The sequence below is a fragment of the Triturus cristatus genome, chromosome 12 (assembly GCF_964204655.1).
Source record: "Triturus cristatus chromosome 12, aTriCri1.1, whole genome shotgun sequence".
NCBI lineage: Eukaryota > Metazoa > Chordata > Amphibia > Caudata > Salamandridae > Triturus > Triturus cristatus.
The window spans coordinates 660,472,129-660,498,203 of NC_140595.1; the positions used below are offsets into that span (position 1 = coordinate 660,472,129).

Genomic DNA, 26,075 nt, shown 5'->3' on the forward strand with positions numbered 1-26,075 from the left:
TATATTCATACCTCAGTAAGAATACATGTTGCAATTTACATCCTGCGTGCAGACTGGCCTTGTAGCTCAGTGGCAGAGCACTGGTCTTGTAAACCAGGGGTCATGAGTTCAAGCCTCATCAGGGCCTTTTTACATGAGTCTTTCTGTATGTTGTTTTCAAGTCATTCTTCCCTGGAGTCACACCTTGCTTTAGGATTGCTTATTGCCAAGCTTCCCTTTCCTGCTTTCATATTATCAAGAAAATATCATGAAGATCATTGAATTATAAATTATTGCCTCACCCCTTCCGATCGCCTGACAAATGCCATTCTCACCCTGCCGGGCAAAGCCAAATAAGCCATGCATATTTACAGTTCCTTTGAAAGGCAGAGCGAGGACTAGGACCTCTGTTCCGACTGAATCTGCATCCACAGAAAGGATGTTATAAGGCCCTACAAATTTCACCAAGGAGATGTGAAAGTCTTCCTCCATAAAATACTTTTTTTCCCAGATACCCCGGCTCTTAGGCAAATGAGGTTACTCCTCAAAACCCCACCCCCACTCACCATAAATATCCTTCTCTCCTGCTGTCCATTCAAATGATACAAGGTATCTTGTACATAGAGAGAAAGGGAGAATAGGCAGACTTGCTTCAAAGATTTGGTGACCTTGGATGGGTGGGTTGAATGAAGAAGTGAACCTGGTTTCTGGGAAAGGAGTATCGAGATGAAGATGAGGAAAAGTGAACATGGACCACATTCATAGGTTAGAGAAATACATTTAATAGGTTGAATGGTTTTGAAAAGTGAACTTCGAGCAGTAATTGTTGTTTTTTAAACTGCAAAGAAATTAAAAATGAATGTGGGATTGGAGGCACACTCTGAGCAGAAAAGCACCATAAGCTGCTATGGTGCAACTCAAGATGGTGAATAGAACCTATAATATGATGATGCTCTTCTTTTGCTAGTTTTTTCGAGTCACCTTTTATTGTAAGTAGCTGATACAGCATTTTTTGCAGCTCTTCAGTTTATGGTTATCATGTGAGAACACTGTTTTCATCATATTTATTATTCTACAAATGTATTTTTAAATGCACTGATGTGGTGTTTGCATGAAATGCAAGATGGCACATCATGGAATGTTTAAACTCAGCATCGCGGAGGATATGTGATATTTGGCACCCAGAGGAGTAGGACACGTAGATCCTATAAGAAGTAAAGACTCTCTAGCAAGGGCCGTCCATACTCTGAGTTTAAACTTTACTTTTTGTGAAATGGTTTATGAAAAACAACACGGCTGCTCCAAGTGAGGCTCGAACTCACAACCTCGGCATGGCTCAGTGCAAGTACTGCTGTATAAGTACCGCGCGCTAACCGATTGCGCCACTGGAGCTCTCTATTTTCACATCTCCCCAGGTGAGCCATCTACAGCTGACCAAGTAGATGACAGACACTGCTCCATCATTCACTTTGCAAGATCGACTCACATGCTAGCATGTTATCATGACTATTAAAAATACAGTCCAAACGGAATAGATTCTATAATTGTCCTATAACATATGCTCTGTCTATTCAAAACCCCATAGAATTATATCTTGACAGTTCTGACAAAGTCTAGGGGAATCTTATGAATATTTGTAATTAGCACATAGTAAGAATTTCCCAAAAATGAAATGTAGGTCCCTGATTGGGGGAAGACGTGGAATGTGAGATCTTGCCTCAGCTGTTTTTTTCTTTTTTAGGTACAGTATATTGACACTTCAGTACCTTTTGTGAAGCAAGGTTTCAGATGGGGCTGTAGGGCAGACGAGGTGGCCGAGTGGTTAAGGCGATGGACTGCTAATCCATTGTGCTCTGCACGCGTGGGTTCGAATCCCACCTTCGTCGGAAAGCCATCAGAGTCTCTTTTGATGGCCAGCATTTCTTGTAGTATAATTACACTCTCTTTCAAGACAGAGCCAGGATCTGCTAGATGGGATCATCTGACTGTTCCATTTTAACAAATATGTCAAATAAAGTGAAGTATTTTGTGCGTAATAGAAATTAGATCTTTCATGGAGTTTCCAGAGGATTGCCTTTCACTCACTCCTGGCTTATTAACCAGTTTGGATAAATAGATTGATAAGAAAGCAGCTCTTACTCCTAAAGTTTAGGCCGTCTCAAATGAATGACTGTTAACATATGTCTGCCCCACAGAGACAGATCACTTCTAATAAGTGGGTTCTCTATATGTCACTGATTGCAGACATACTAACTAGAGCTATCGGTATGGTCTTGAATGCGAAAACTCTTATTTTCTCATATGAAAATGTAGTTTTTCATACTTCCAAAAAAAGTGCCTTAAGCATGGTCTTCAATGTGTGCGCACACGTGGACATTCATATGCAACTACGTTTCCATTCAGAGTCTCAAAATCATAGATATATTCATACCTCAGTAAGAATACATGTTGCAATTTACATCCTGCGTGCAGACTGGCCTTGTAGCTCAGTGGCAGAGCACTGGTCTTGTAAACCAGGGGTTATGAGTTCAAGCCTCATCAGGGCCTTTTTACATGACTCTTTCTGTATGTTGTTTTCAAGTCATTCTTCCCTGGAGTCACACCTTGTTTAGGATTGCTTATTGCCAAGCTTCCCTTTCCTGCTTTCATATTATCAAGAAAATATCATGAAGATCATTGAATTATAAATTATTGCCTCACCCCTTCCGATCGCCTGACGAACGCCTGACAAACGCCATTCTCACCCTGCCGGGCAAGCCCTGCCGGGCAAAGCCAAATAAGCCATGCATATTTACAGTTCCTTTGAAAGGCAGAGCGAGGACTAGGACCTCTGTTCCGACTGAATCTGCATCCACAGAAAGGATGTTATAAGGCCCTACAAATTTCACCAAGGAGATGTGAAAGTCTTCCCCCATAAAATACTTTTTTTCCCAGATACCCCGGCTCTTAGGCAAATGAGGTTACTCCTCAAAACCCCACCCCCACTCACCATAAATATCCTTCTCTCCTGCTGTCCATTCAAATGATACAAGGTATCTTGTACATAGAGAGAAAGGGAGAATAGGCAGACTTGCTTCAAAGATTTGGTGACCTTGGATGGGTGGGTTGAATGAAGAAGTGAACCTGGTTTCTGGGAAAGGAGTATCGAGATGAAGATGAGGAAAAGTGAACATGGACCACATTCATAGGTTAGAGAAATACATTTAATAGGTTGAATGGTTTTGAAAAGTGAACTTCGAGCAGTAATTGTTGTTTTTTAAACTGCAAAGAAATTAAAAATGAATGTGGGATTGGAGGCACACTCTGAGCAGAAAAGCACCATAAGCTGCTATGGTGCAACTCAAGATGGTGAATAGAACCTTTAATATGATGATGCTCTTCTTTTGCTAGTTTTTTCGAGTCACCTTTTATTGTAAGTAGCTGATACAGCATTTTTTGCAGCTCTTCAGTTTATGGTTATCATGTGAGAACACTGTTTTCATCATATTTATTATTCTACAAATGTATTTTTAAATGCACTGATGTGGTGTTTGCATGAAATGCAAGATGGCACATCATGGAATGTTTAAACTGAGCATCGCGGAGGATATGTGATATTTGGCACCCAGAGGAGTAGGACACGTAGATCCTATAAGAAGTAAAGACTCTCTAGCAAGGGCCGTCCATACTCTGAGTTTAAACTTTACTTTTTGTGAAATGGTTTATGAAAAACAACACGGCTGCTCCAGGTGAGGCTCGAACTCACAACCTCGGCATGGCTCAGTGCAAGTACTGCTGTATAAGTACCGCACGCTAACCGATTGCGCCACTGGAGCTCTCTCTTTTCACATCTCCCCAGGTGAGCCATCTACAGCTGACCAAGTAGATGACAGACACTGCTCCATCATTCACTGTGCAAGATCGACTCACATGCTTGCATGTTATCATGACTATTAAAAATACAGTCCAAACGGAATAGATTCTATAATTGTCCTATAACATATGCTCTGTCTATTCAAAACCCCATAGAATTATATCTTGACAGTTCTGACAAAGTCTAGGGGAATCTTATGAATATTTGTAATTAGCACATAGTAAAAATTTCCCAAAAATGAAATGTAGGTCCCTGATTGGGGGAAGACGTGGAATGTGAGATCTTGCCTCAGCTGTTTTTTTCTTTTTTAGGTACAGTATATTGACACTTCAGTACCTTTTGTGAAGCAAGGTTTCAGATGGGGCTGTAGGGCAGACGAGGTGGCCGAGTGGTTAAGGCGATGGACTGCTAATCCATTGTGCTCTGCACGCGTGGGTTCGAATCCCACCTTCGTCGGAAAGCCATCAGAGTCTCTTTTGATGGCCAGCATTTCTTGTAGTATAATTACACTCTCTTTCAAGACAGAGCCAGGATCCGCTAGATGGGATCATCTGACTGTTCCATTTTAACAAATATGTCAAATAAAGTGAAGTATTTTGTGCGTAATAGAAATTAGATCTTTCATGGAGTTTCCAGAGGATTGCCTTTCACTCACTCCTGGCTTATTAACCAGTTTGGATAAATAGATTGATAAGAAAGCAGCTCTTACTCCTAAAGTTTAGGCCGTCTCAAATGAATGACTGTTAACATATGTCTGCCCCACAGAGACAGATCATTTCTAATAAGTGGGTTCTCTATATGTCACTGATTGCAGACATACTAACTAGAGCTATCGGTATGGTCTTGAATGCGAAAACTCTTATTTTCTCATATGAAAATGTAGTTTTTCATACTTCCAAAAAAAGTGCCTTAAGCATGGTCTTCAATGTGTGCGCGCACGTGGACATTCATATGCAACTACGTTTCCATACAGAGTCTCAAAATCATAGATATATTCATACCTCAGTAAGAATACATGTTGCAATTTACATCCTGCGTGCAGACTGGCCTTGTAGCTCAGTGGCAGAGCACTGGTCTTGTAAACCAGGGGTCATGAGTTCAAGCCTCATCAGGGCCTTTTTACATGAGTCTTTCTGTATGTTGTTTTCAAGTCATTCTTCCCTGGAGTCACACCTTGCTTTAGGATTGCTTATTGCCAAGCTTCCCTTTCCTGCTTTCATATTATCAAGAAAATATCATGAAGATCATTGAATTATAAATTATTGCCTCACCCCTTCCGATCGCCTGACAAATGCCATTCTCACCCTGCCGGGCAAAGCCAAATAAGCCATGCATATTTACAGTTCCTTTGAAAGGCAGAGCGAGGACTAGGACCTCTGTTCCGACTGAATCTGCATCCACAGAAAGGATGTTATAAGGCCCTACAAATTTCACCAAGGAGATGTGAAAGTCTTCCCCCATAAAATACTTTTTTTCCCAGATACCCCGGCTCTTAGGCAAATGAGGTTACTCCTCAAAACCCCACCCCCACTCACCATAAATATCCTTCTCTCCTGCTGTCCATTCAAATGATACAAGGTATCTTGTACATAGAGAGAAAGGGAGAATAGGCAGACTTGCTTCAAAGATTTGGTGACCTTGGATGGGTGGGTTGAATGAAGAAGTGAACCTGGTTTCTGGGAAAGGAGTATCGAGATGAAGATGAGGAAAAGTGAACATGGACCACATTCATAGGTTAGAGAAATACATTTAATAGGTTGAATGGTTTTGAAAAGTGAACTTCGAGCAGTAATTGTTGTTTTTTAAACTGCAAAGAAATTAAAAATGAATGTGGGATTGGAGGCACACTCTGAGCAGAAAAGCACCATAAGCTGCTGTGGTGCAACTCAAGATGGTGAATAGAACCTTTAATATGATGATGCTCTTCTTTTGCTAGTTTTTTCGAGTCACCTTTTATTGTAAGTAGCTGATACAGCATTTTTTGCAGCTCTTCAGTTTATGGTTATCATGTGAGAACACTGTTTTCATCATATTTATTATTCTACAAATGTATTTTTAAATGCACTGATGTGGTGTTTGCATGAAATGCAAGATGGCACATCATGGAATGTTTAAACTGAGCATCGCGGAGGATATGTGATATTTGGCACCCAGAGGAGTAGGACACGTAGATCCTATAAGAAGTAAAGACTCTCTAGCAAGGGCCGTCCATACTCTGAGTTTAAACTTTACTTTTTGTGAAATGGTTTATGAAAAACAACACGGCTGCTCCAGGTGAGGCTCGAACTCACAACCTCGGCATGGCTCAGTGCAAGTACTGCTGTATAAGTACCGCGCGCTAACCGATTGCGCCACTGGAGCTCTCTCTTTTCACATCTCCCCAGGTGAGCCATCTACAGCTGACCAAGTAGATGACAGACACTGCTCCATCATTCACTGTGCAAGATCGACTCACATGCTTGCATGTTATCATGACTATTAAAAATACAGTCCAAACGGAATAGATTCTATAATTGTCCTATAACATATGCTCTGTCTATTCAAAACCCCATAGAATTATATCTTGACAGTTCTGACAAAGTCTAGGGGAATCTTATGAATATTTGTAATTAGCACATAGTAAGAATTTCCCAAAAATGAAATGTAGGTCCCTGATTGGGGGAAGACGTGGAATGTGAGATCTTGCCTCAGCTGTTTTTTTCTTTTTTAGGTACAGTATATTGACACTTCAGTACCTTTTGTGAAGCAAGGTTTCAGATGGGGCTGTAGGGCAGACGAGGTGGCCGAGTGGTTAAGGCGATGGACTGCTAATCCATTGTGCTCTGCACGCGTGGGTTCGAATCCCACCTTCGTCGGAAAGCCATCAGAGTCTCTTTTGATGGCCAGCATTTCTTGTAGTATAATTACACTCTCTTTCAAGACAGAGCCAGGATCCGCTAGATGGGATCATCTGACTGTTCCATTTTAACAAATATGTCAAATAAAGTGAAGTATTTTGTGCGTAATAGAAATTAGATCTTTCATGGAGTTTCCAGAGGATTGCCTTTCACTCACTCCTGGCTTATTAACCAGTTTGGATAAATAGATTGATAAGAAAGCAGCTCTTACTCCTAAAGTTTAGGCCGTCTCAAATGAATGACTGTTAACATATGTCTGCCCCACAGAGACAGATCATTTCTAATAAGTGGGTTCTCTATATGTCACTGATTGCAGACATACTAACTAGAGCTATCGGTATGGTCTTGAATGCGAAAACTCTTATTTTCTCATATGAAAATGTAGTTTTTCATACTTCCAAAAAAAGTGCCTTAAGCATGGTCTTCAATGTGTGCGCGCACGTGGACATTCATATGCAACTACGTTTCCATACAGAGTCTCAAAATCATAGATATATTCATACCTCAGTAAGAATACATGTTGCAATTTACATCCTGCGTGCAGACTGGCCTTGTAGCTCAGTGGCAGAGCACTGGTCTTGTAAACCAGGGGTCATGAGTTCAAGCCTCATCAGGGCCTTTTTACATGAGTCTTTCTGTATGTTGTTTTCAAGTCATTCTTCCCTGGAGTCACACCTTGCTTTAGGATTGCTTATTGCCAAGCTTCCCTTTCCTGCTTTCATATTATCAAGAAAATATCATGAAGATCATTGAATTATAAATTATTGCCTCACCCCTTCCGATCGCCTGACGAACGCCTGACAAACGCCATTCTCACCCTGCCGGGCAAGCCCTGCCGGGCAAAGCCAAATAAGCCATGCATATTTACAGTTCCTTTGAAAGGAAGAGTGAGGACTAGGACCTCTGTTCCGACTGAATCTGCATCCACAGAAAGGATGTTATAAGGCCCTACAAATTTCACCAAGGAGATGTGAAAGTCTTCCCCCATAAAATACTTTTTTTCCCAGATACCCCGGCTCTTAGGCAAATGAGGTTACTCCTCAAAACCCCACCCCCACTCACCATAAATATCCTTCTCTCCTGCTGTCCATTCAAATGATACAAGGTATCTTGTACATAGAGAGAAAGGGAGAATAGGCAGACTTGCTTCAAAGATTTGGTGACCTTGGATGGGTGGGTTGAATGAAGAAGTGAACCTGGTTTCTGGGAAAGGAGTATCGAGATGAAGATGAGGAAAAGTGAACATGGACCACATTCATAGGTTAGAGAAATACATTTAATAGGTTGAATGGTTTTGAAAAGTGAACTTCGAGCAGTAATTGTTGTTTTTTAAACTGCAAAGAAATTAAAAATGAATGTGGGATTGGAGGCACACTCTGAGCAGAAAAGCACCATAAGCTGCTATGGTGCAACTCAAGATGGTGAATAGAACCTTTAATATGATGATGCTCTTCTTTTGCTAGTTTTTTCGAGTCACCTTTTATTGTAAGTAGCTGATACAGCATTTTTTGCAGCTCTTCAGTTTATGGTTATCATGTGAGAACACTGTTTTCATCATATTTATTATTCTACAAATGTATTTTTAAATGCACTGATGTGGTGTTTGCATGAAATGCAAGATGGCACATCATGGAATGTTTAAACTGAGCATCGCGGAGGATATGTGATATTTGGCACCCAGAGGAGTAGGACACGTAGATCCTATAAGAAGTAAAGACTCTCTAGCAAGGGCCGTCCATACTCTGAGTTTAAACTTTACTTTTTGTGAAATGGTTTATGAAAAACAACACGGCTGCTCCAGGTGAGGCTCGAACTCACAACCTCGGCATGGCTCAGTGCAAGTACTGCTGTATAAGTACCGCGCGCTAACCGATTGCGCCACTGGAGCTCTCTCTTTTCACATCTCCCCAGGTGAGCCATCTACAGCTGACCAAGTAGATGACAGACACTGCTCCATCATTCACTGTGCAAGATCGACTCACATGCTTGCATGTTATCATGACTATTAAAAATACAGTCCAAACGGAATAGATTCTATAATTGTCCTATAACATATGCTCTGTCTATTCAAAACCCCATAGAATTATATCTTGACAGTTCTGACAAAGTCTAGGGGAATCTTATGAATATTTGTAATTAGCACATAGTAAGAATTTCCCAAAAATGAAATGTAGTTCCCTGATTGGGGGAAGACGTGGAATTTGAGATCTTGCCTCAGCTGTTTTTTTCTTTTTTAGGTACAGTATATTGACACTTCAGTACCTTTTGTGAAGCAAGGTTTCAGATGGGGCTGTAGGGCAGACGAGGTGGCCGAGTGGTTAAGGCGATGGACTGCTAATCCATTGTGCTCTGCACGCGTGGGTTCGAATCCCACCTTCGTCGGAAAGCCATCAGAGTCTCTTTTGATGGCCAGCATTTCTTGTAGTATAATTACACTCTCTTTCAAGACAGAGCCAGGATCCGCTAGATGGGATCATCTGACTGTTCCATTTTAACAAATATGTCAAATAAAGTGAAGTATTTTGTGCGTAATAGAAATTAGATCTTTCATGGAGTTTCCAGAGGATTGCCTTTCACTCACTCCTGGCTTATTAACCAGTTTGGATAAATAGATTGATAAGAAAGCAGCTCTTACTCCTAAAGTTTAGGCCGTCTCAAATGAATGACTGTTAACATATGTCTGCCCCACAGAGACAGATCATTTCTAATAAGTGGGTTCTCTATATGTCACTGATTGCAGACATACTAACTAGAGCTATCGGTATAGTCTTGAATGCGAAAACTCTTATTTTCTCATATGAAAATGTAGTTTTTCATACTTCCAAAAAAAGTGCCTTAAGCATGGTCTTTAATGTGTGCGCGCACGTGGACATTCATATGCAACTACGTTTCCATACAGAGTCTCAAAATCATAGATATATTCATACCTCAGTAAGAATACATGTTGCAATTTACATCCTGCATGCAGACTGGCCTTGTAGCTCAGTGGCAGAGCACTGGTCTTGTAAACCAGGGGTCATGAGTTCAAGCCTCTTCAGGGCCTTTTTACATGAGTCTTTCTGTATGTTGTTTTCAAGTCATTCTTCCCTGGAGTCACACCTTGCTTTAGGATTGCTTATTGCCAAGCTTCCCTTTCCTGCTTTCATATTATCACGAAAATATCATGAAGATCATTGAATTATAAATTATTGCCTCACCCCTTCCGATCGCCTGACAAACGCCTGACAAACGCCATTCTCACCCTGCCGGGCAAGCCCTGCCGGGCAAAGCCAAATAAGCCATGCATATTTACAGTTCCTTTGAAAGGCAGAGCGAGGACTAGGACCTCTGTTCCGACTGAATCTGCATCCACAGAAAGGATGTTATAAGGCCCTACAAATTTCACCAAGGAGATGTGAAAGTCTTCCCCCATAAAATACTTTTTTTCCCAGATACCCCGGCTCTTAGGCAAATGAGGTTACTCCTCAAAACCCCACCCCCACTCACCATAAATATCCTTCTCTCCTGCTGTCCATTCAAATGATACAAGGTATCTTGTACATAGAGAGAAAGGGAGAATAGGCAGACTTGCTTCAAAGATTTGGTGACCTTGGATGGGTGGGTTGAATGAAGAAGTGAACCTGGTTTCTGGGAAAGGAGTATCGAGATGAAGATGAGGAAAAGTGAACATGGACCACATTCATAGGTTAGAGAAATACATTTAATAGGTTGAATGGTTTTGAAAAGTGAACTTCGAGCAGTAATTGTTGTTTTTTAAACTGCAAAGAAATTAAAAATGAATGTGGGATTGGAGGCACACTCTGAGCAGAAAAGCACCATAAGCTGCTGTGGTGCAACTCAAGATGGTGAATAGAACCTTTAATATGATGATGCTCTTCTTTTGCTAGTTTTTTCGAGTCACCTTTTATTGTAAGTAGCTGATACAGCATTTTTTGCAGCTCTTCAGTTTATGGTTATCATGTGAGAACACTGTTTTCATCATATTTATTATTCTACAAATGTATTTTTAAATGCACTGATGTGGTGTTTGCATGAAATGCAAGATGGCACATCATGGAATGTTTAAACTGAGCATCGCGGAGGATATGTGATATTTGGCACCCAGAGGAGTAGGACACGTAGATCCTATAAGAAGTAAAGACTCTCTAGCAAGGGCCGTCCATACTCTGAGTTTAAACTTTACTTTTTGTGAAATGGTTTATGAAAAACAACACGGCTGCTCCAGGTGAGGCTCGAACTCACAACCTCGGCATGGCTCAGTGCAAGTACTGCTGTATAAGTACCGCGCGCTAACCGATTGCGCCACTGGAGCTCTCTCTTTTCACATCTCCCCAGGTGAGCCATCTACAGCTGACCAAGTAGATGACAGACACTGCTCCATCATTCACTGTGCAAGATCGACTCACATGCTTGCATGTTATCATGACTATTAAAAATACAGTCCAAACGGAATAGATTCTATAATTGTCCTATAACATATGCTCTGTCTATTCAAAACCCCATAGAATTATATCTTGACAGTTCTGACAAAGTCTAGGGGAATCTTATGAATATTTGTAATTAGCACATAGTAAGAATTTCCCAAAAATGAAATGTAGGTCCCTGATTGGGGGAAGACGTGGAATGTGAGATCTTGCCTCAGCTGTTTTTTTCTTTTTTAGGTACAGTATATTGACACTTCAGTACCTTTTGTGAAGCAAGGTTTCAGATGGGGCTGTAGGGCAGACGAGGTGGCCGAGTGGTTAAGGCGATGGACTGCTAATCCATTGTGCTCTGCACGCGTGGGTTCGAATCCCACCTTCGTCGGAAAGCCATCAGAGTCTCTTTTGATGGCCAGCATTTCTTGTAGTATAATTACACTCTCTTTCAAGACAGAGCCAGGATCCGCTAGATGGGATCATCTGACTGTTCCATTTTAACAAATATGTCAAATAAAGTGAAGTATTTTGTGCGTAATAGAAATTAGATCTTTCATGGAGTTTCCAGAGGATTGCCTTTCACTCACTCCTGGCTTATTAACCAGTTTGGATAAATAGATTGATAAGAAAGCAGCTCTTACTCCTAAAGTTTAGGCCGTCTCAAATGAATGACTGTTAACATATGTCTGCCCCACAGAGACAGATCATTTCTAATAAGTGGGTTCTCTATATGTCACTGATTGCAGACATACTAACTAGAGCTATCGGTATGGTCTTGAATGCGAAAACTCTTATTTTCTCATATGAAAATGTAGTTTTTCATACTTCCAAAAAAAGTGCCTTAAGCATGGTCTTCAATGTGTGCGCGCACGTGGACATTCATATGCAACTACGTTTCCATACAGAGTCTCAAAATCATAGATATATTCATACCTCAGTAAGAATACATGTTGCAATTTACATCCTGTGTGCAGACTGGCCTTGTAGCTCAGTGGCAGAGCACTGGTCTTGTAAACCAGGGGTCATGAGTTCAAGCCTCATCAGGGCCTTTTTACATGAGTCTTTCTGTATGTTGTTTTCAAGTCATTCTTCCCTGGAGTCACACCTTGCTTTAGGATTGCTTATTGCCAAGCTTCCCTTTCCTGCTTTCATATTATCAAGAAAATATCATGAAGATCATTGAATTATAAATTATTGCCTCACCCCTTCCGATCGCCTGACGAACGCCTGACAAACGCCATTCTCACCCTGCCGGGCAAGCCCTTCCGGGCAAAGCCAAATAAGCCATGCATATTTACAGTTCCTTTGAAAGGAAGAGCGAGGACTAGGACCTCTGTTCCGACTGAATCTGCATCCACAGAAAGGATGTTATAAGGCCCTACAAATTTCACCAAGGAGATGTGAAAGTCTTCCCCCATAAAATACTTTTTTTCCCAGATACCCCGGCTCTTAGGCAAATGAGGTTACTCCTCAAAACCCCACCCACACTCACCATAAATATCCTTCTCTCCTGCTGTCCATTCAAATGATACAAGGTATCTTGTACATAGAGAGAAAGGGAGAATAGGCAGACTTGCTTCAAAGATTTGGTGACCTTGGATGGGTGGGTTGAATGAAGAAGTGAACCTGGTTTCTGGGAAAGGAGTATCGAGATGAAGATGAGGAAAAGTGAACATGGACCACATTCATAGGTTAGAGAAATACATTTAATAGGTTGAATGGTTTTGAAAAGTGAACTTCGAGCAGTAATTGTTGTTTTTTGAACTGCAAAGAAATTAAAAATGAATGTGGGATTGGAGGCACACTCTGAGCAGAAAAGCACCATAAGCTGCTATGGTGCAACTCAAGATGGTGAATAGAACCTTTAATATGATGATGCTCTTCTTTTGCTAGTTTTTTCGAGTCACCTTTTATTGTAAGTAGCTGATACAGCATTTTTTGCAGCTCTTCAGTTTATGGTTATCATGTGAGAACACTGTTTTCATCATATTTATTATTCTACGAATGTATTTTTAAATGCACTGATGTGGTGTTTGCATGAAATGCAAGATGGCACATCATGGAATGTTTAAACTGAGCTTCGCGGAGGATATGTGATATTTGGCACCCAGAGGAGTAGGACACGTAGATCCTATAAGAAGTAAAGACTCTCTAGCAAGGGCCGTCCATACTCTGAGTTTAAACTTTACTTTTTGTGAAATGGTTTATGAAAAACAACACGGCTGCTCCAGGTGAGGCTCGAACTCACAACCTCGGCATGGCTCAGACCAAGTACTGCTGTATAAGTACCGCGCGCTAACCGATTGCGCCACTGGAGCTCTCTCTTTTCACATCTCCCCAGGTGAGCCATCTACAGCTGACCAAGTAGATGACAGACACTGCTCCATCATTCACTGTGCAAGATCGACTCACATGCTTGCATGTTATCATGACTATTAAAAATACAGTCCAAACGGAATAGATTCTATAATTGTCCTATAACATATGCTCTGTCTATTCAAAACCCCATAGAATTATATCTTGACAGTTCTGACAAAGTCTAGGGGAATCTTATGAATATTTGTAATTAGCACATAGTAAGAATTTCCCAAAAATGAAATGTAGTTCCCTGATTGGGGGAAGACGTGGAATGTGAGATCTTGCCTCAGCTGTTTTTTTCTTTTTTAGGTACAGTATATTGACACTTCAGTACCTTTTGTGAAGCAAGGTTTCAGATGGGGCTGTAGGGCAGACGAGGTGGCCGAGTGGTTAAGGCGATGGACTGCTAATCCATTGTGCTCTGCACGCGTGGGTTCGAATCCCACCTTCGTCGGAAAGCCATCAGAGTCTCTTTTGATGGCCAGCATTTCTTGTAGTATAATTACACTCTCTTTCAAGACAGAGCCAGGATCCGCTAGATGGGATCATCTGACTGTTCCATTTTAACAAATATGTCAAATAAAGTGAAGTATTTTGTGCGTAATAGAAATTAGATCTTTCATGGAGTTTCCAGAGGATTGCCTTTCACTCACTCCTGGCTTATTAACCAGTTTGGATAAATAGATTGATAAGAAAGCAGCTCTTACTCCTAAAGTTTAGGCCGTCTCAAATGAATGACTGTTAACATATGTCTGCCCCACAGAGACAGATCACTTCTAATAAGTGGGTTCTCTATATGTCACTGATTGCAGACATACTAACTAGAGCTATCGGTATGGTCTTGAATGCGAAAACTCTTATTTTCTCATATGAAAATGTAGTTTTTCATACTTCCAAAAAAAGTGCCTTAAGCATGGTCTTCAATGTGTGCGCGCACGTGGACATTCATATGCAACTACGTTTCCATACAGAGTCTCAAAATCATAGATATATTCATACCTCAGTAAGAATACATGTTGCAATTTACATCCTGCGTGCAGACTGGCCTTGTAGCTCAGTGGCAGAGCACTGGTCTTGTAAACCAGGGGTCATGAGTTCAAGCCTCATCAGGGCCTTTTTACATGAGTCTTTCTGTATGTTGTTTTCAAGTCATAGTTCCCTGGAGTCACACCTTGCTTTAGGATTGCTTATTGCCAAGCTTCCCTTTCCTGCTTTCATATTATCAAGAAAATATCATGAAGATCATTGAATTATAAATTATTGCCTCACCCCTTCCGATCGCCTGACGAACGCCTGACAAATGCCATTCTCACCCTGCCGGGCAAAGCCAAATAAGCCATGCATATTTACAGTTCCTTTGAAAGGCAGAGCGAGGACTAGGACCTCTGTTCCGACTGAATCTGCATCCACAGAAAGGATGTTATAAGGCCCTACAAATTTCACCAAGGAGATGTGAAAGTCTTCCTCCATAAAATACTTTTTTTCCCAGATACCCCGGCTCTTAGGCAAATGAGGTTACTCCTCAAAACCCCACCCCCACTCACCATAAATATCCTTCTCTCCTGCTGTCCATTCAAATGATACAAGGTATCTTGTACATAGAGAGAAAGGGAGAATAGGCAGACTTGCTTCAAAGATTTGGTGACCTTGGATGGGTGGGTTGAATGAAGAAGTGAACCTGGTTTCTGGGAAAGGAGTATCGAGATGAAGATGAGGAAAAGTGAACATGGACCACATTCATAGGTTAGAGAAATACATTTAATAGGTTGAATGGTTTTGAAAAGTGAACTTCGAGCAGTAATTGTTGTTTTTTAAACTGCAAAGAAATTAAAAATGAATGTGGGATTGGAGGCACACTCTGAGCAGAAAAGCACCATAAGCTGCTATGGTGCAACTCAAGATGGTGAATAGAACCTATAATATGATGATGCTCTTCTTTTGCTAGTTTTTTCGAGTCACCTTTTATTGTAAGTAGCTGATACAGCATTTTTTGCAGCTCTTCAGTTTATGGTTATCATGTGAGAACACTGTTTTCATCATATTTATTATTCTACAAATGTATTTTTAAATGCACTGATGTGGTGTTTGCATGAAATGCAAGATGGCACATCATGGAATGTTTAAACTGAGCATCGCGGAGGATATGTGATATTTGGCACCCAGAGGAGTAGGACACGTAGATCCTATAAGAAGTAAAGACTCTCTAGCAAGGGCCGTCCATACTCTGAGTTTAAACTTTACTTTTTGTGAAATGGTTTATGAAAAACAACACGGCTGCTCCAAGTGAGGCTTGAACTCACAACCTCGGCATGGCTCAGTGCAAGTACTGCTGTATAAGTACCGCGCGCTAACCGATTGCGCCACTGGAGCTCTCTATTTTCACATCTCCCCAGGTGAGCCATCTACAGCTGACCAAGTAGATGACAGACACTGCTCCATCATTCACTGTGCAAGATCGACTCACATGCTAGCATGTTATCATGACTATTAAAAATACAGTCCAAACGGAATAGATTCTATAATTGTCCTATAACATATGCTCTGTCTATTCAAAACCCCATAGAATTATATCTTGACAGTTCTGACAAAGTCTAGGGGAATCTTATGAATATTTGTAATTAGCACATAGTAAGAATTTCCCAAAAATGAAATGTAGGTCCCTGATTGGGGGAAGACGTGGAATGTGAGATCTTGCCTCAGCTGTTTTTTTCTTTTTTAGGTACAGTATATTGACACTTCAGTACCTTTTGTGAAGCAAGGTTTCAGATGGGGCTGTAGGGCAGACGAGGTGGCCGAGTGGTTAAGGCGATGGACTGCTAATCCATTGTGCTCTGCACGCGTGGGTTCGAATCCCACCTTCGTCGGAAAGCCATCAGAGTCTCTTTTGATGGCCAGCATTTCTTGTAGTATAATTACACTCTCTTTCAAGACAGAGCCAGGATCCGCTAGATGGGATCATCTGACTGTTCCATTTTAACAAATATGTCAAATAAAGTGAAGTATTTTGTGCGTAATAGAAATTAGATCTTTCATGGAGTTTCCAGAGGATTGCCTTTCACTCACTCCTGGCTTATTAACCAGTTTGGATAAATAGATTGATAAGAAAGCAGCTCTTACTCCTAAAGTTTAGGCCGTCTCAAATGAATGACTGTTAACATATGTCTGCCCCACAGAGACAGATCATTTCTAATAAGTGGGTTCTCTATATGTCACTGATTGCAGACATACTAACTAGAGCTATCGGTATGGTCTTGAATGCGAAAACTCTTATTTTCTCATATGAAAATGTAGTTTTTCATACTTCCAAAAAAAGTGCCTTAAGCATGGTCTTCAATGTGTGCGCGCACGTGGACATTCATATGCAACTACGTTTCCATACAGAGTCTCAAAATCATAGATATATTCATACCTCAGTAAGAATACATGTTGCAATTTACATCCTGCGTGCAGACTGGCCTTGTAGCTCAGTGGCAGAGCACTGGTCTTGTAAACCAGGGGTCATGAGTTCAAGCCTCATCAGGGCCTTTTTACATGAGTCTTTCTGTATGTTGTTTTCAAGTCATTCTTCCCTGGAGTCACACCTTGCTTTAGGATTGCTTATTGCCAAGCTTCCCTTTCCTGCTTTCATATTATCAAGAAAATATCATGAAGATCATTGAATTATAAATTATTGCCTCACCCCTTCCGATCGCCTGACGAACGCCTGACAAACGCCATTCTCACCCTGCCGGGCAAGCCCTTCCGGGCAAAGCCAAATAAGCCATGCATATTTACAGTTCCTTTGAAAGGAAGAGCGAGGACTAGGACCTCTGTTCCGACTGAATCTGCATCCACAGAAAGGATGTTATAAGGCCCTACAAATTTCACCAAGGAGATGTGAAAGTCTTCCCCCATAAAATACTTTTTTTCCCAGATACCCCGGCTCTTAGGCAAATGAGGTTACTCCTCAAAACCCCACCCACACTCACCATAAATATCCTTCTCTCCTGCTGTCCATTCAAATGATACAAGGTATCTTGTACATAGAGAGAAAGGGAGAATAGGCAGACTTGCTTCAAAGATTTGGTGACCTTGGATGGGTGGGTTGAATGAAGAAGTGAACCTGGTTTCTGGGAAAGGAGTATCGAGATGAAGATGAGGAAAAGTGAACATGGACCACATTCATAGGTTAGAGAAATACATTTAATAGGTTGAATGGTTTTGAAAAGTGAACTTCGAGCAGTAATTGTTGTTTTTTAAACTGCAAAGAAATTAAAAATGAATGTGGGATTGGAGGCACACTCTGAGCAGAAAAGCACCATAAGCTGCTATGGTGCAACTCAAGATGGTGAATAGAACCTTTAATATGATGATGCTCTTCTTTTGCTAGTTTTTTCGAGTCACCTTTTATTGTAAGTAGCTGATACAGCATTTTTTGCAGCTCTTCAGTTTATGGTTATCATGTGAGAACACTGTTTTCATCATATTTATTATTCTACAAATGTATTTTTAAATGCACTGATGTGGTGTTTGCATGAAATGCAAGATGGCACATCATGGAATGTTTAAACTGAGCATCGCGGAGGATATGTGATATTTGGCACCCAGAGGAGTAGGACACGTAGATCCTATAAGAAGTAAAGACTCTCTAGCAAGGGCCGTCCATACTCTGAGTTTAAACTTTACTTTTTGTGAAATGGTTTATGAAAAACAACACGGCTGCTCCAGGTGAGGCTCGAACTCACAACCTCGGCATGGCTCAGACCAAGTACTGCTGTATAAGTACCGCACGCTAACCGATTGCGCCACTGGAGCTCTCTCTTTTCACATCTCCCCAGGTGAGCCATCTACAGCTGACCAAGTAGATGACAGACACTGCTCCATCATTCACTGTGCAAGATCGACTCACATGCTTGCATGTTATCATGACTATTAAAAATACAGTCCAAACGGAATAGATTCTATAATTGTCCTATAACATATGCTCTGTCTATTCAAAACCCCATAGAATTATATCTTGACAGTTCTGACAAAGTCTAGGGGAATCTTATGAATATTTGTAATTAGCACATAGTAAGAATTTCCCAAAAATGAAATGTAGTTCCCTGATTGGGGGAAGACGTGGAATGTGAGATCTTGCCTCAGCTGTTTTTTTCTTTTTTAGGTACAGTATATTGACACTTCAGTACCTTTTGTGAAGCAAGGTTTCAGATGGGGCTGTAGGGCAGACGAGGTGGCCGAGTGGTTAAGGCGATGGACTGCTAATCCATTGTGCTCTGCACGCGTGGGTTCGAATCCCACCTTCGTCGGAAAGCCATCATTGTCTCTTTTGATGGCCAGCATTTCTTGTAGTATAATTACACTCTCTTTCAAGACAGAGCCAGGATCCGCTAGATGGGATCATCTGACTGTTCCATTTTAACAAATATGTCAAATAAAGTGAAGTATTTTGTGCGTAATAGAAATTAGATCTTTCATGGAGTTTCCAGAGGATTGCCTTTCACTCACTCCTGGCTTATTAACCAGTTTGGATAAATAGATTGATAAGAAAGCAGCTCTTACTCCTAAAGTTTAGGCCGTCTCAAATGAATGACTGTTAACATATGTCTGCCCCACAGAGACAGATCACTTCTAATAAGTGGGTTCTCTATATGTCACTGATTGCAGACATACTAACTAGAGCTATCGGTATGGTCTTGAATGCGAAAACTCTTATTTTCTCATATGAAAATGTAGTTTTTCATACTTCCAAAAAAAGTGCCTTAAGCATGGTCTTCAATGTGTGCGCGCACGTGGACATTCATATGCAACTACGTTTCCATACAGAGTCTCAAAATCATAGATATATTCATACCTCAGTAAGAATACATGTTGCAATTTACATCCTGCGTGCAGACTGGCCTTGTAGCTCAGTGGCAGAGCACTGGTCTTGTAAACCAGGGGTCATGAGTTCAAGCCTCATCAGGGCCTTTTTACATGAGTCTTTCTGTATGTTGTTTTCAAGTCATAGTTCCCTGGAGTCACACCTTGCTTTAGGATTGCTTATTGCCAAGCTTCCCTTTCCTGCTTTCATATTATCAAGAAAATATCATGAAGATCATTGAATTATAAATTATTGCCTCACCCCTTCCGATCGCCTGACGAACGCCTGACAAATGCCATTCTCACCCTGCCGGGCAAAGCCAAATAAGCCATGCATATTTACAGTTCCTTTGAAAGGCAGAGCGAGGACTAGGACCTCTGTTCCGACTGAATCTGCATCCACAGAAAGGATGTTATAAGGCCCTACAAATTTCACCAAGGAGATGTGAAAGTCTTCCTCCATAAAATACTTTTTTTCCCAGATACCCCGGCTCTTAGGCAAATGAGGTTACTCCTCAAAACCCCACCCCCACTCACCATAAATATCCTTCTCTCCTGCTGTCCATTCAAATGATACAAGGTATCTTGTACATAGAGAGAAAGGGAGAATAGGCAGACTTGCTTCAAAGATTTGGTGACCTTGGATGGGTGGGTTGAATGAAGAAGTGAACCTGGTTTCTGGGAAAGGAGTATCGAGATGAAGATGAGGAAAAGTGAACATGGACCACATTCATAGGTTAGAGAAATACATTTAATAGGTTGAATGGTTTTGAAAAGTGAACTTCGAGCAGTAATTGTTGTTTTTTAAACTGCAAAGAAATTAAAAATGAATGTGGGATTGGAGGCACACTCTGAGCAGAAAAGCACCATAAGCTGCTATGGTGCAACTCAAGATGGTGAATAGAACCTATAATATGATGATGCTCTTCTTTTGCTAGTTTTTTCGAGTCACCTTTTATTGTAAGTAGCTGATACAGCATTTTTTGCAGCTCTTCAGTTTATGGTTATCATGTGAGAACACTGTTTTCATCATATTTATTATTCTACAAATGTATTTTTAAATGCACTGATGTGGTGTTTGCATGAAATGCAAGATGGCACATCATGGAATGTTTAAACTGAGCATCGCGGAGGATATGTGATATTTGGCACCCAGAGGAGTAGGACACGTAGATCCTATAAGAAGTAAAGACTCTCTAGCAAGGGCCGTCCATACTCTGAGTTTAAACTTTACTTTTTGTGAAATGGTTTATGAAAAACAACACGGCTGCTCCAAGTGAGGCTCGAACTCACAACCTCGGCATGGCTCAGTGCAAGTACTGCTGTATAAGTACCGCGCGCTAACCGATTGCGCCACTGGAGCTCTCTATTTTCACATCTCCCCAGGTGAGCCATCTACAGCTGACCAAGTAGATGACAGACACTGCTCCATCATTCACTTTGCAAGATCGACTCACATGCTAGCATGTTATCATGACTATTAAAAATACAGTCCAAACGGAATAGATTCTATAATTGTCCTATAACATATGCTCTGTCTATTCAAAACCCCATAGAATTATATCTTGACAGTTCTGACAAAGTCTAGGGGAATCTTATGAATATTTGTAATTAGCACATAGTAAGAATTTCCCAAAAATGAAATGTAGGTCCCTGATTGGGGGAAGACGTGGAATGTGAGATCTTGCCTCAGCTGTTTTTTTCTTTTTTAGGTACAGTATATTGACACTTCAGTACCTTTTGTGAAGCAAGGTTTCAGATGGGGCTGTAGGGCAGACGAGGTGGCCGAGTGGTTAAGGCGATGGACTGCTAATCCATTGTGCTCTGCACGCGTGGGTTCGAATCCCACCTTCGTCGGAAAGCCATCAGAGTCTCTTTTGATGGCCAGCATTTCTTGTAGTATAATTACACTCTCTTTCAAGACAGAGCCAGGATCTGCTAGATGGGATCATCTGACTGTTCCATTTTAACAAATATGTCAAATAAAGTGAAGTATTTTGTGCGTAATAGAAATTAGATCTTTCATGGAGTTTCCAGAGGATTGCCTTTCACTCACTCCTGGCTTATTAACCAGTTTGGATAAATAGATTGATAAGAAAGCAGCTCTTACTCCTAAAGTTTAGGCCGTCTCAAATGAATGACTGTTAACATATGTCTGCCCCACAGAGACAGATCACTTCTAATAAGTGGGTTCTCTATATGTCACTGATTGCAGACATACTAACTAGAGCTATCGGTATGGTCTTGAATGCGAAAACTCTTATTTTCTCATATGAAAATGTAGTTTTTCATACTTCCAAAAAAAGTGCCTTAAGCATGGTCTTCAATGTGTGCGCACACGTGGACATTCATATGCAACTACGTTTCCATTCAGAGTCTCAAAATCATAGATATATTCATACCTCAGTAAGAATACATGTTGCAATTTACATCCTGCGTGCAGACTGGCCTTGTAGCTCAGTGGCAGAGCACTGGTCTTGTAAACCAGGGGTTATGAGTTCAAGCCTCATCAGGGCCTTTTTACATGACTCTTTCTGTATGTTGTTTTCAAGTCATTCTTCCCTGGAGTCACACCTTGTTTAGGATTGCTTATTGCCAAGCTTCCCTTTCCTGCTTTCATATTATCAAGAAAATATCATGAAGATCATTGAATTATAAATTATTGCCTCACCCCTTCCGATCGCCTGACGAACGCCTGACAAACGCCATTCTCACCCTGCCGGGCAAGCCCTGCCGGGCAAAGCCAAATAAGCCATGCATATTTACAGTTCCTTTGAAAGGCAGAGCGAGGACTAGGACCTCTGTTCCGACTGAATCTGCATCCACAGAAAGGATGTTATAAGGCCCTACAAATTTCACCAAGGAGATGTGAAAGTCTTCCCCCATAAAATACTTTTTTTCCCAGATACCCCGGCTCTTAGGCAAATGAGGTTACTCCTCAAAACCCCACCCCCACTCACCATAAATATCCTTCTCTCCTGCTGTCCATTCAAATGATACAAGGTATCTTGTACATAGAGAGAAAGGGAGAATAGGCAGACTTGCTTCAAAGATTTGGTGACCTTGGATGGGTGGGTTGAATGAAGAAGTGAACCTGGTTTCTGGGAAAGGAGTATCGAGATGAAGATGAGGAAAAGTGAACATGGACCACATTCATAGGTTAGAGAAATACATTTAATAGGTTGAATGGTTTTGAAAAGTGAACTTCGAGCAGTAATTGTTGTTTTTTAAACTGCAAAGAAATTAAAAATGAATGTGGGATTGGAGGCACACTCTGAGCAGAAAAGCACCATAAGCTGCTATGGTGCAACTCAAGATGGTGAATAGAACCTTTAATATGATGATGCTCTTCTTTTGCTAGTTTTTTCGAGTCACCTTTTATTGTAAGTAGCTGATACAGCATTTTTTGCAGCTCTTCAGTTTATGGTTATCATGTGAGAACACTGTTTTCATCATATTTATTATTCTACAAATGTATTTTTAAATGCACTGATGTGGTGTTTGCATGAAATGCAAGATGGCACATCATGGAATGTTTAAACTGAGCATCGCGGAGGATATGTGATATTTGGCACCCAGAGGAGTAGGACACGTAGATCCTATAAGAAGTAAAGACTCTCTAGCAAGGGCCGTCCATACTCTGAGTTTAAACTTTACTTTTTGTGAAATGGTTTATGAAAAACAACACGGCTGCTCCAGGTGAGGCTCGAACTCACAACCTCGGCATGGCTCAGTGCAAGTACTGCTGTATAAGTACCGCACGCTAACCGATTGCGCCACTGGAGCTCTCTCTTTTCACATCTCCCCAGGTGAGCCATCTACAGCTGACCAAGTAGATGACAGACACTGCTCCATCATTCACTGTGCAAGATCGACTCACATGCTTGCATGTTATCATGACTATTAAAAATACAGTCCAAACGGAATAGATTCTATAATTGTCCTATAACATATGCTCTGTCTATTCAAAACCCCATAGAATTATATCTTGACAGTTCTGACAAAGTCTAGGGGAATCTTATGAATATTTGTAATTAGCACATAGTAAAAATTTCCCAAAAATGAAATGTAGGTCCCTGATTGGGGGAAGACGTGGAATGTGAGATCTTGCCTCAGCTGTTTTTTTCTTTTTTAGGTACAGTATATTGACACTTCAGTACCTTTTGTGAAGCAAGGTTTCAGATGGGGCTGTAGGGCAGACGAGGTGGCCGAGTGGTTAAGGCGATGGACTGCTAATCCATTGTGCTCTGCACGCGTGGGTTCGAATCCCACCTTCGTCGGAAAGCCATCAGAGTCTCTTTTGATGGCCAGCATTTCTTGTAGTATAATTACACTCTCTTTCAAGACAGAGCCAGGATCCGCTAGATGGGATCATCTGACTGTTCCATTTTAACAAATATGTCAAATAAAGTGAAGTATTTTGTGCGTAATAGAAATTAGATCTTTCATGGAGTTTCCAGAGGATTGCCTTTCACTCACTCCTGGCTTATTAACCAGTTTGGATAAATAGATTGATAAGAAAGCAGCTCTTACTCCTAAAGTTTAGGCCGTCTCAAATGAATGACTGTTAACATATGTCTGCCCCACAGAGACAGATCATTTCTAATAAGTGGGTTCTCTATATGTCACTGATTGCAGACATACTAACTAGAGCTATCGGTATGGTCTTGAATGCGAAAACTCTTATTTTCTCATATGAAAATGTAGTTTTTCATACTTCCAAAAAAAGTGCCTTAAGCATGGTCTTCAATGTGTGCGCGCACGTGGACATTCATATGCAACTACGTTTCCATACAGAGTCTCAAAATCATAGATATATTCATACCTCAGTAAGAATACATGTTGCAATTTACATCCTGCGTGCAGACTGGCCTTGTAGCTCAGTGGCAGAGCACTGGTCTTGTAAACCAGGGGTCATGAGTTCAAGCCTCATCAGGGCCTTTTTACATGAGTCTTTCTGTATGTTGTTTTCAAGTCATTCTTCCCTGGAGTCACACCTTGCTTTAGGATTGCTTATTGCCAAGCTTCCCTTTCCTGCTTTCATATTATCAAGAAAATATCATGAAGATCATTGAATTATAAATTATTGCCTCACCCCTTCCGATCGCCTGACGAACGCCTGACAAACGCCATTCTCACCCTGCCGGGCAAGCCCTGCCGGGCAAAGCCAAATAAGCCATGCATATTTACAGTTCCTTTGAAAGGAAGAGTGAGGACTAGGACCTCTGTTCCGACTGAATCTGCATCCACAGAAAGGATGTTATAAGGCCCTACAAATTTCACCAAGGAGATGTGAAAGTCTTCCCCCATAAAATACTTTTTTTCCCAGATACCCCGGCTCTTAGGCAAATGAGGTTACTCCTCAAAACCCCACCCCCACTCACCATAAATATCCTTCTCTCCTGCTGTCCATTCAAATGATACAAGGTATCTTGTACATAGAGAGAAAGGGAGAATAGGCAGACTTGCTTCAAAGATTTGGTGACCTTGGATGGGTGGGTTGAATGAAGAAGTGAACCTGGTTTCTGGGAAAGGAGTATCGAGATGAAGATGAGGAAAAGTGAACATGGACCACATTCATAGGTTAGAGAAATACATTTAATAGGTTGAATGGTTTTGAAAAGTGAACTTCGAGCAGTAATTGTTGTTTTTTAAACTGCAAAGAAATTAAAAATGAATGTGGGATTGGAGGCACACTCTGAGCAGAAAAGCACCATAAGCTGCTATGGTGCAACTCAAGATGGTGAATAGAACCTTTAATATGATGATGCTCTTCTTTTGCTAGTTTTTTCGAGTCACCTTTTATTGTAAGTAGCTGATACAGCATTTTTTGCAGCTCTTCAGTTTATGGTTATCATGTGAGAACACTGTTTTCATCATATTTATTATTCTACAAATGTATTTTTAAATGCACTGATGTGGTGTTTGCATGAAATGCAAGATGGCACATCATGGAATGTTTAAACTGAGCATCGCGGAGGATATGTGATATTTGGCACCCAGAGGAGTAGGACACGTAGATCCTATAAGAAGTAAAGACTCTCTAGCAAGGGCCGTCCATACTCTGAGTTTAAACTTTACTTTTTGTGAAATGGTTTATGAAAAACAACACGGCTGCTCCAGGTGAGGCTCGAACTCACAACCTCGGCATGGCTCAGTGCAAGTACTGCTGTATAAGTACCGCGCGCTAACCGATTGCGCCACTGGAGCTCTCTTTTTTCACATCTCCCCAGGTGAGCCATCTACAGCTGACCAAGTAGATGACAGACACTGCTCCATCATTCACTGTGCAAGATCGACTCACATGCTTGCATGTTATCATGACTATTAAAAATACAGTCCAAACGGAATAGATTCTATAATTGTCCTATAACATATGCTCTGTCTATTCAAAACCCCATAGAATTATATCTTGACAGTTCTGACAAAGTCTAGGGGAATCTTATGAATATTTGTAATTAGCACATAGTAAGAATTTCCCAAAAATGAAATGTAGTTCCCTGATTGGGGGAAGACGTGGAATTTGAGATCTTGCCTCAGCTGTTTTTTTCTTTTTTAGGTACAGTATATTGACACTTCAGTACCTTTTGTGAAGCAAGGTTTCAGATGGGGCTGTAGGGCAGACGAGGTGGCCGAGTGGTTAAGGCGATGGACTGCTAATCCATTGTGCTCTGCACGCGTGGGTTCGAATCCCACCTTCGACGGAAAGCCATCAGAGTCTCTTTTGAT

The 26,075-nt window shown here is 41.1% G+C and overlaps 29 non-coding genes across 29 annotated transcripts; 18 read left to right on the forward strand and 11 right to left on the reverse strand.

Annotated features, from left to right (window-relative positions):
- Positions 1 to 55: 55 nt before the first annotated feature.
- Positions 56 to 127, forward strand: TRNAT-UGU (transfer RNA threonine (anticodon UGU)). The gene has a single exon. It is a non-coding gene; the product is annotated as a tRNA-Thr (tRNA).
- A 1,149-nt stretch (positions 128 to 1,276) lies between these two features.
- Positions 1,277 to 1,371, reverse strand: TRNAI-UAU (transfer RNA isoleucine (anticodon UAU)). The gene is made up of 2 exons: positions 1,334 to 1,371; positions 1,277 to 1,312 (listed from the first exon to the last, which is right to left on the reverse strand). It is a non-coding gene; the product is annotated as a tRNA-Ile (tRNA).
- Positions 1,372 to 1,783: 412 nt separating this feature from the next.
- Positions 1,784 to 1,865, forward strand: TRNAS-GCU (transfer RNA serine (anticodon GCU)). The gene has a single exon. It is a non-coding gene; the product is annotated as a tRNA-Ser (tRNA).
- A 1,834-nt stretch (positions 1,866 to 3,699) lies between these two features.
- Positions 3,700 to 3,794, reverse strand: TRNAI-UAU (transfer RNA isoleucine (anticodon UAU)). Its single transcript has 2 exons — positions 3,757 to 3,794; positions 3,700 to 3,735 (listed from the first exon to the last, which is right to left on the reverse strand). It is a non-coding gene; the product is annotated as a tRNA-Ile (tRNA).
- Positions 3,795 to 4,206: 412 nt separating this feature from the next.
- TRNAS-GCU (transfer RNA serine (anticodon GCU)) lies at positions 4,207 to 4,288 on the forward strand. The gene has a single exon. It is a non-coding gene; the product is annotated as a tRNA-Ser (tRNA).
- Positions 4,289 to 4,877: 589 nt separating this feature from the next.
- TRNAT-UGU (transfer RNA threonine (anticodon UGU)) lies at positions 4,878 to 4,949 on the forward strand. Its single transcript has one exon. It is a non-coding gene; the product is annotated as a tRNA-Thr (tRNA).
- A 1,149-nt stretch (positions 4,950 to 6,098) lies between these two features.
- TRNAI-UAU (transfer RNA isoleucine (anticodon UAU)) lies at positions 6,099 to 6,193 on the reverse strand. Its single transcript has 2 exons — positions 6,156 to 6,193; positions 6,099 to 6,134 (listed from the first exon to the last, which is right to left on the reverse strand). It is a non-coding gene; the product is annotated as a tRNA-Ile (tRNA).
- A 412-nt stretch (positions 6,194 to 6,605) lies between these two features.
- Positions 6,606 to 6,687, forward strand: TRNAS-GCU (transfer RNA serine (anticodon GCU)). The gene has a single exon. It is a non-coding gene; the product is annotated as a tRNA-Ser (tRNA).
- Positions 6,688 to 7,276: 589 nt separating this feature from the next.
- Positions 7,277 to 7,348, forward strand: TRNAT-UGU (transfer RNA threonine (anticodon UGU)). Its single transcript has one exon. It is a non-coding gene; the product is annotated as a tRNA-Thr (tRNA).
- A 1,174-nt stretch (positions 7,349 to 8,522) lies between these two features.
- Positions 8,523 to 8,617, reverse strand: TRNAI-UAU (transfer RNA isoleucine (anticodon UAU)). The gene is made up of 2 exons: positions 8,580 to 8,617; positions 8,523 to 8,558 (listed from the first exon to the last, which is right to left on the reverse strand). It is a non-coding gene; the product is annotated as a tRNA-Ile (tRNA).
- A 412-nt stretch (positions 8,618 to 9,029) lies between these two features.
- TRNAS-GCU (transfer RNA serine (anticodon GCU)) lies at positions 9,030 to 9,111 on the forward strand. Its single transcript has one exon. It is a non-coding gene; the product is annotated as a tRNA-Ser (tRNA).
- Positions 9,112 to 10,946: 1,835 nt separating this feature from the next.
- TRNAI-UAU (transfer RNA isoleucine (anticodon UAU)) lies at positions 10,947 to 11,041 on the reverse strand. The gene is made up of 2 exons: positions 11,004 to 11,041; positions 10,947 to 10,982 (listed from the first exon to the last, which is right to left on the reverse strand). It is a non-coding gene; the product is annotated as a tRNA-Ile (tRNA).
- Positions 11,042 to 11,453: 412 nt separating this feature from the next.
- Positions 11,454 to 11,535, forward strand: TRNAS-GCU (transfer RNA serine (anticodon GCU)). Its single transcript has one exon. It is a non-coding gene; the product is annotated as a tRNA-Ser (tRNA).
- Positions 11,536 to 12,124: 589 nt separating this feature from the next.
- Positions 12,125 to 12,196, forward strand: TRNAT-UGU (transfer RNA threonine (anticodon UGU)). Its single transcript has one exon. It is a non-coding gene; the product is annotated as a tRNA-Thr (tRNA).
- A 1,174-nt stretch (positions 12,197 to 13,370) lies between these two features.
- On the reverse strand, positions 13,371 to 13,465 carry TRNAI-UAU (transfer RNA isoleucine (anticodon UAU)). Its single transcript has 2 exons — positions 13,428 to 13,465; positions 13,371 to 13,406 (listed from the first exon to the last, which is right to left on the reverse strand). It is a non-coding gene; the product is annotated as a tRNA-Ile (tRNA).
- A 412-nt stretch (positions 13,466 to 13,877) lies between these two features.
- On the forward strand, positions 13,878 to 13,959 carry TRNAS-GCU (transfer RNA serine (anticodon GCU)). Its single transcript has one exon. It is a non-coding gene; the product is annotated as a tRNA-Ser (tRNA).
- A 589-nt stretch (positions 13,960 to 14,548) lies between these two features.
- Positions 14,549 to 14,620, forward strand: TRNAT-UGU (transfer RNA threonine (anticodon UGU)). Its single transcript has one exon. It is a non-coding gene; the product is annotated as a tRNA-Thr (tRNA).
- Positions 14,621 to 15,780: 1,160 nt separating this feature from the next.
- TRNAI-UAU (transfer RNA isoleucine (anticodon UAU)) lies at positions 15,781 to 15,875 on the reverse strand. The gene is made up of 2 exons: positions 15,838 to 15,875; positions 15,781 to 15,816 (listed from the first exon to the last, which is right to left on the reverse strand). It is a non-coding gene; the product is annotated as a tRNA-Ile (tRNA).
- Positions 15,876 to 16,287: 412 nt separating this feature from the next.
- Positions 16,288 to 16,369, forward strand: TRNAS-GCU (transfer RNA serine (anticodon GCU)). Its single transcript has one exon. It is a non-coding gene; the product is annotated as a tRNA-Ser (tRNA).
- Positions 16,370 to 16,958: 589 nt separating this feature from the next.
- TRNAT-UGU (transfer RNA threonine (anticodon UGU)) lies at positions 16,959 to 17,030 on the forward strand. The gene has a single exon. It is a non-coding gene; the product is annotated as a tRNA-Thr (tRNA).
- A 1,174-nt stretch (positions 17,031 to 18,204) lies between these two features.
- TRNAI-UAU (transfer RNA isoleucine (anticodon UAU)) lies at positions 18,205 to 18,299 on the reverse strand. Its single transcript has 2 exons — positions 18,262 to 18,299; positions 18,205 to 18,240 (listed from the first exon to the last, which is right to left on the reverse strand). It is a non-coding gene; the product is annotated as a tRNA-Ile (tRNA).
- Positions 18,300 to 18,711: 412 nt separating this feature from the next.
- On the forward strand, positions 18,712 to 18,793 carry TRNAS-GCU (transfer RNA serine (anticodon GCU)). The gene has a single exon. It is a non-coding gene; the product is annotated as a tRNA-Ser (tRNA).
- Positions 18,794 to 19,382: 589 nt separating this feature from the next.
- TRNAT-UGU (transfer RNA threonine (anticodon UGU)) lies at positions 19,383 to 19,454 on the forward strand. Its single transcript has one exon. It is a non-coding gene; the product is annotated as a tRNA-Thr (tRNA).
- A 1,160-nt stretch (positions 19,455 to 20,614) lies between these two features.
- TRNAI-UAU (transfer RNA isoleucine (anticodon UAU)) lies at positions 20,615 to 20,709 on the reverse strand. Its single transcript has 2 exons — positions 20,672 to 20,709; positions 20,615 to 20,650 (listed from the first exon to the last, which is right to left on the reverse strand). It is a non-coding gene; the product is annotated as a tRNA-Ile (tRNA).
- Positions 20,710 to 21,121: 412 nt separating this feature from the next.
- Positions 21,122 to 21,203, forward strand: TRNAS-GCU (transfer RNA serine (anticodon GCU)). The gene has a single exon. It is a non-coding gene; the product is annotated as a tRNA-Ser (tRNA).
- Positions 21,204 to 23,037: 1,834 nt separating this feature from the next.
- TRNAI-UAU (transfer RNA isoleucine (anticodon UAU)) lies at positions 23,038 to 23,132 on the reverse strand. Its single transcript has 2 exons — positions 23,095 to 23,132; positions 23,038 to 23,073 (listed from the first exon to the last, which is right to left on the reverse strand). It is a non-coding gene; the product is annotated as a tRNA-Ile (tRNA).
- Positions 23,133 to 23,544: 412 nt separating this feature from the next.
- TRNAS-GCU (transfer RNA serine (anticodon GCU)) lies at positions 23,545 to 23,626 on the forward strand. Its single transcript has one exon. It is a non-coding gene; the product is annotated as a tRNA-Ser (tRNA).
- A 589-nt stretch (positions 23,627 to 24,215) lies between these two features.
- TRNAT-UGU (transfer RNA threonine (anticodon UGU)) lies at positions 24,216 to 24,287 on the forward strand. The gene has a single exon. It is a non-coding gene; the product is annotated as a tRNA-Thr (tRNA).
- Positions 24,288 to 25,461: 1,174 nt separating this feature from the next.
- On the reverse strand, positions 25,462 to 25,556 carry TRNAI-UAU (transfer RNA isoleucine (anticodon UAU)). The gene is made up of 2 exons: positions 25,519 to 25,556; positions 25,462 to 25,497 (listed from the first exon to the last, which is right to left on the reverse strand). It is a non-coding gene; the product is annotated as a tRNA-Ile (tRNA).
- Between the last annotated feature and the right edge of the window lie 519 nt (positions 25,557 to 26,075).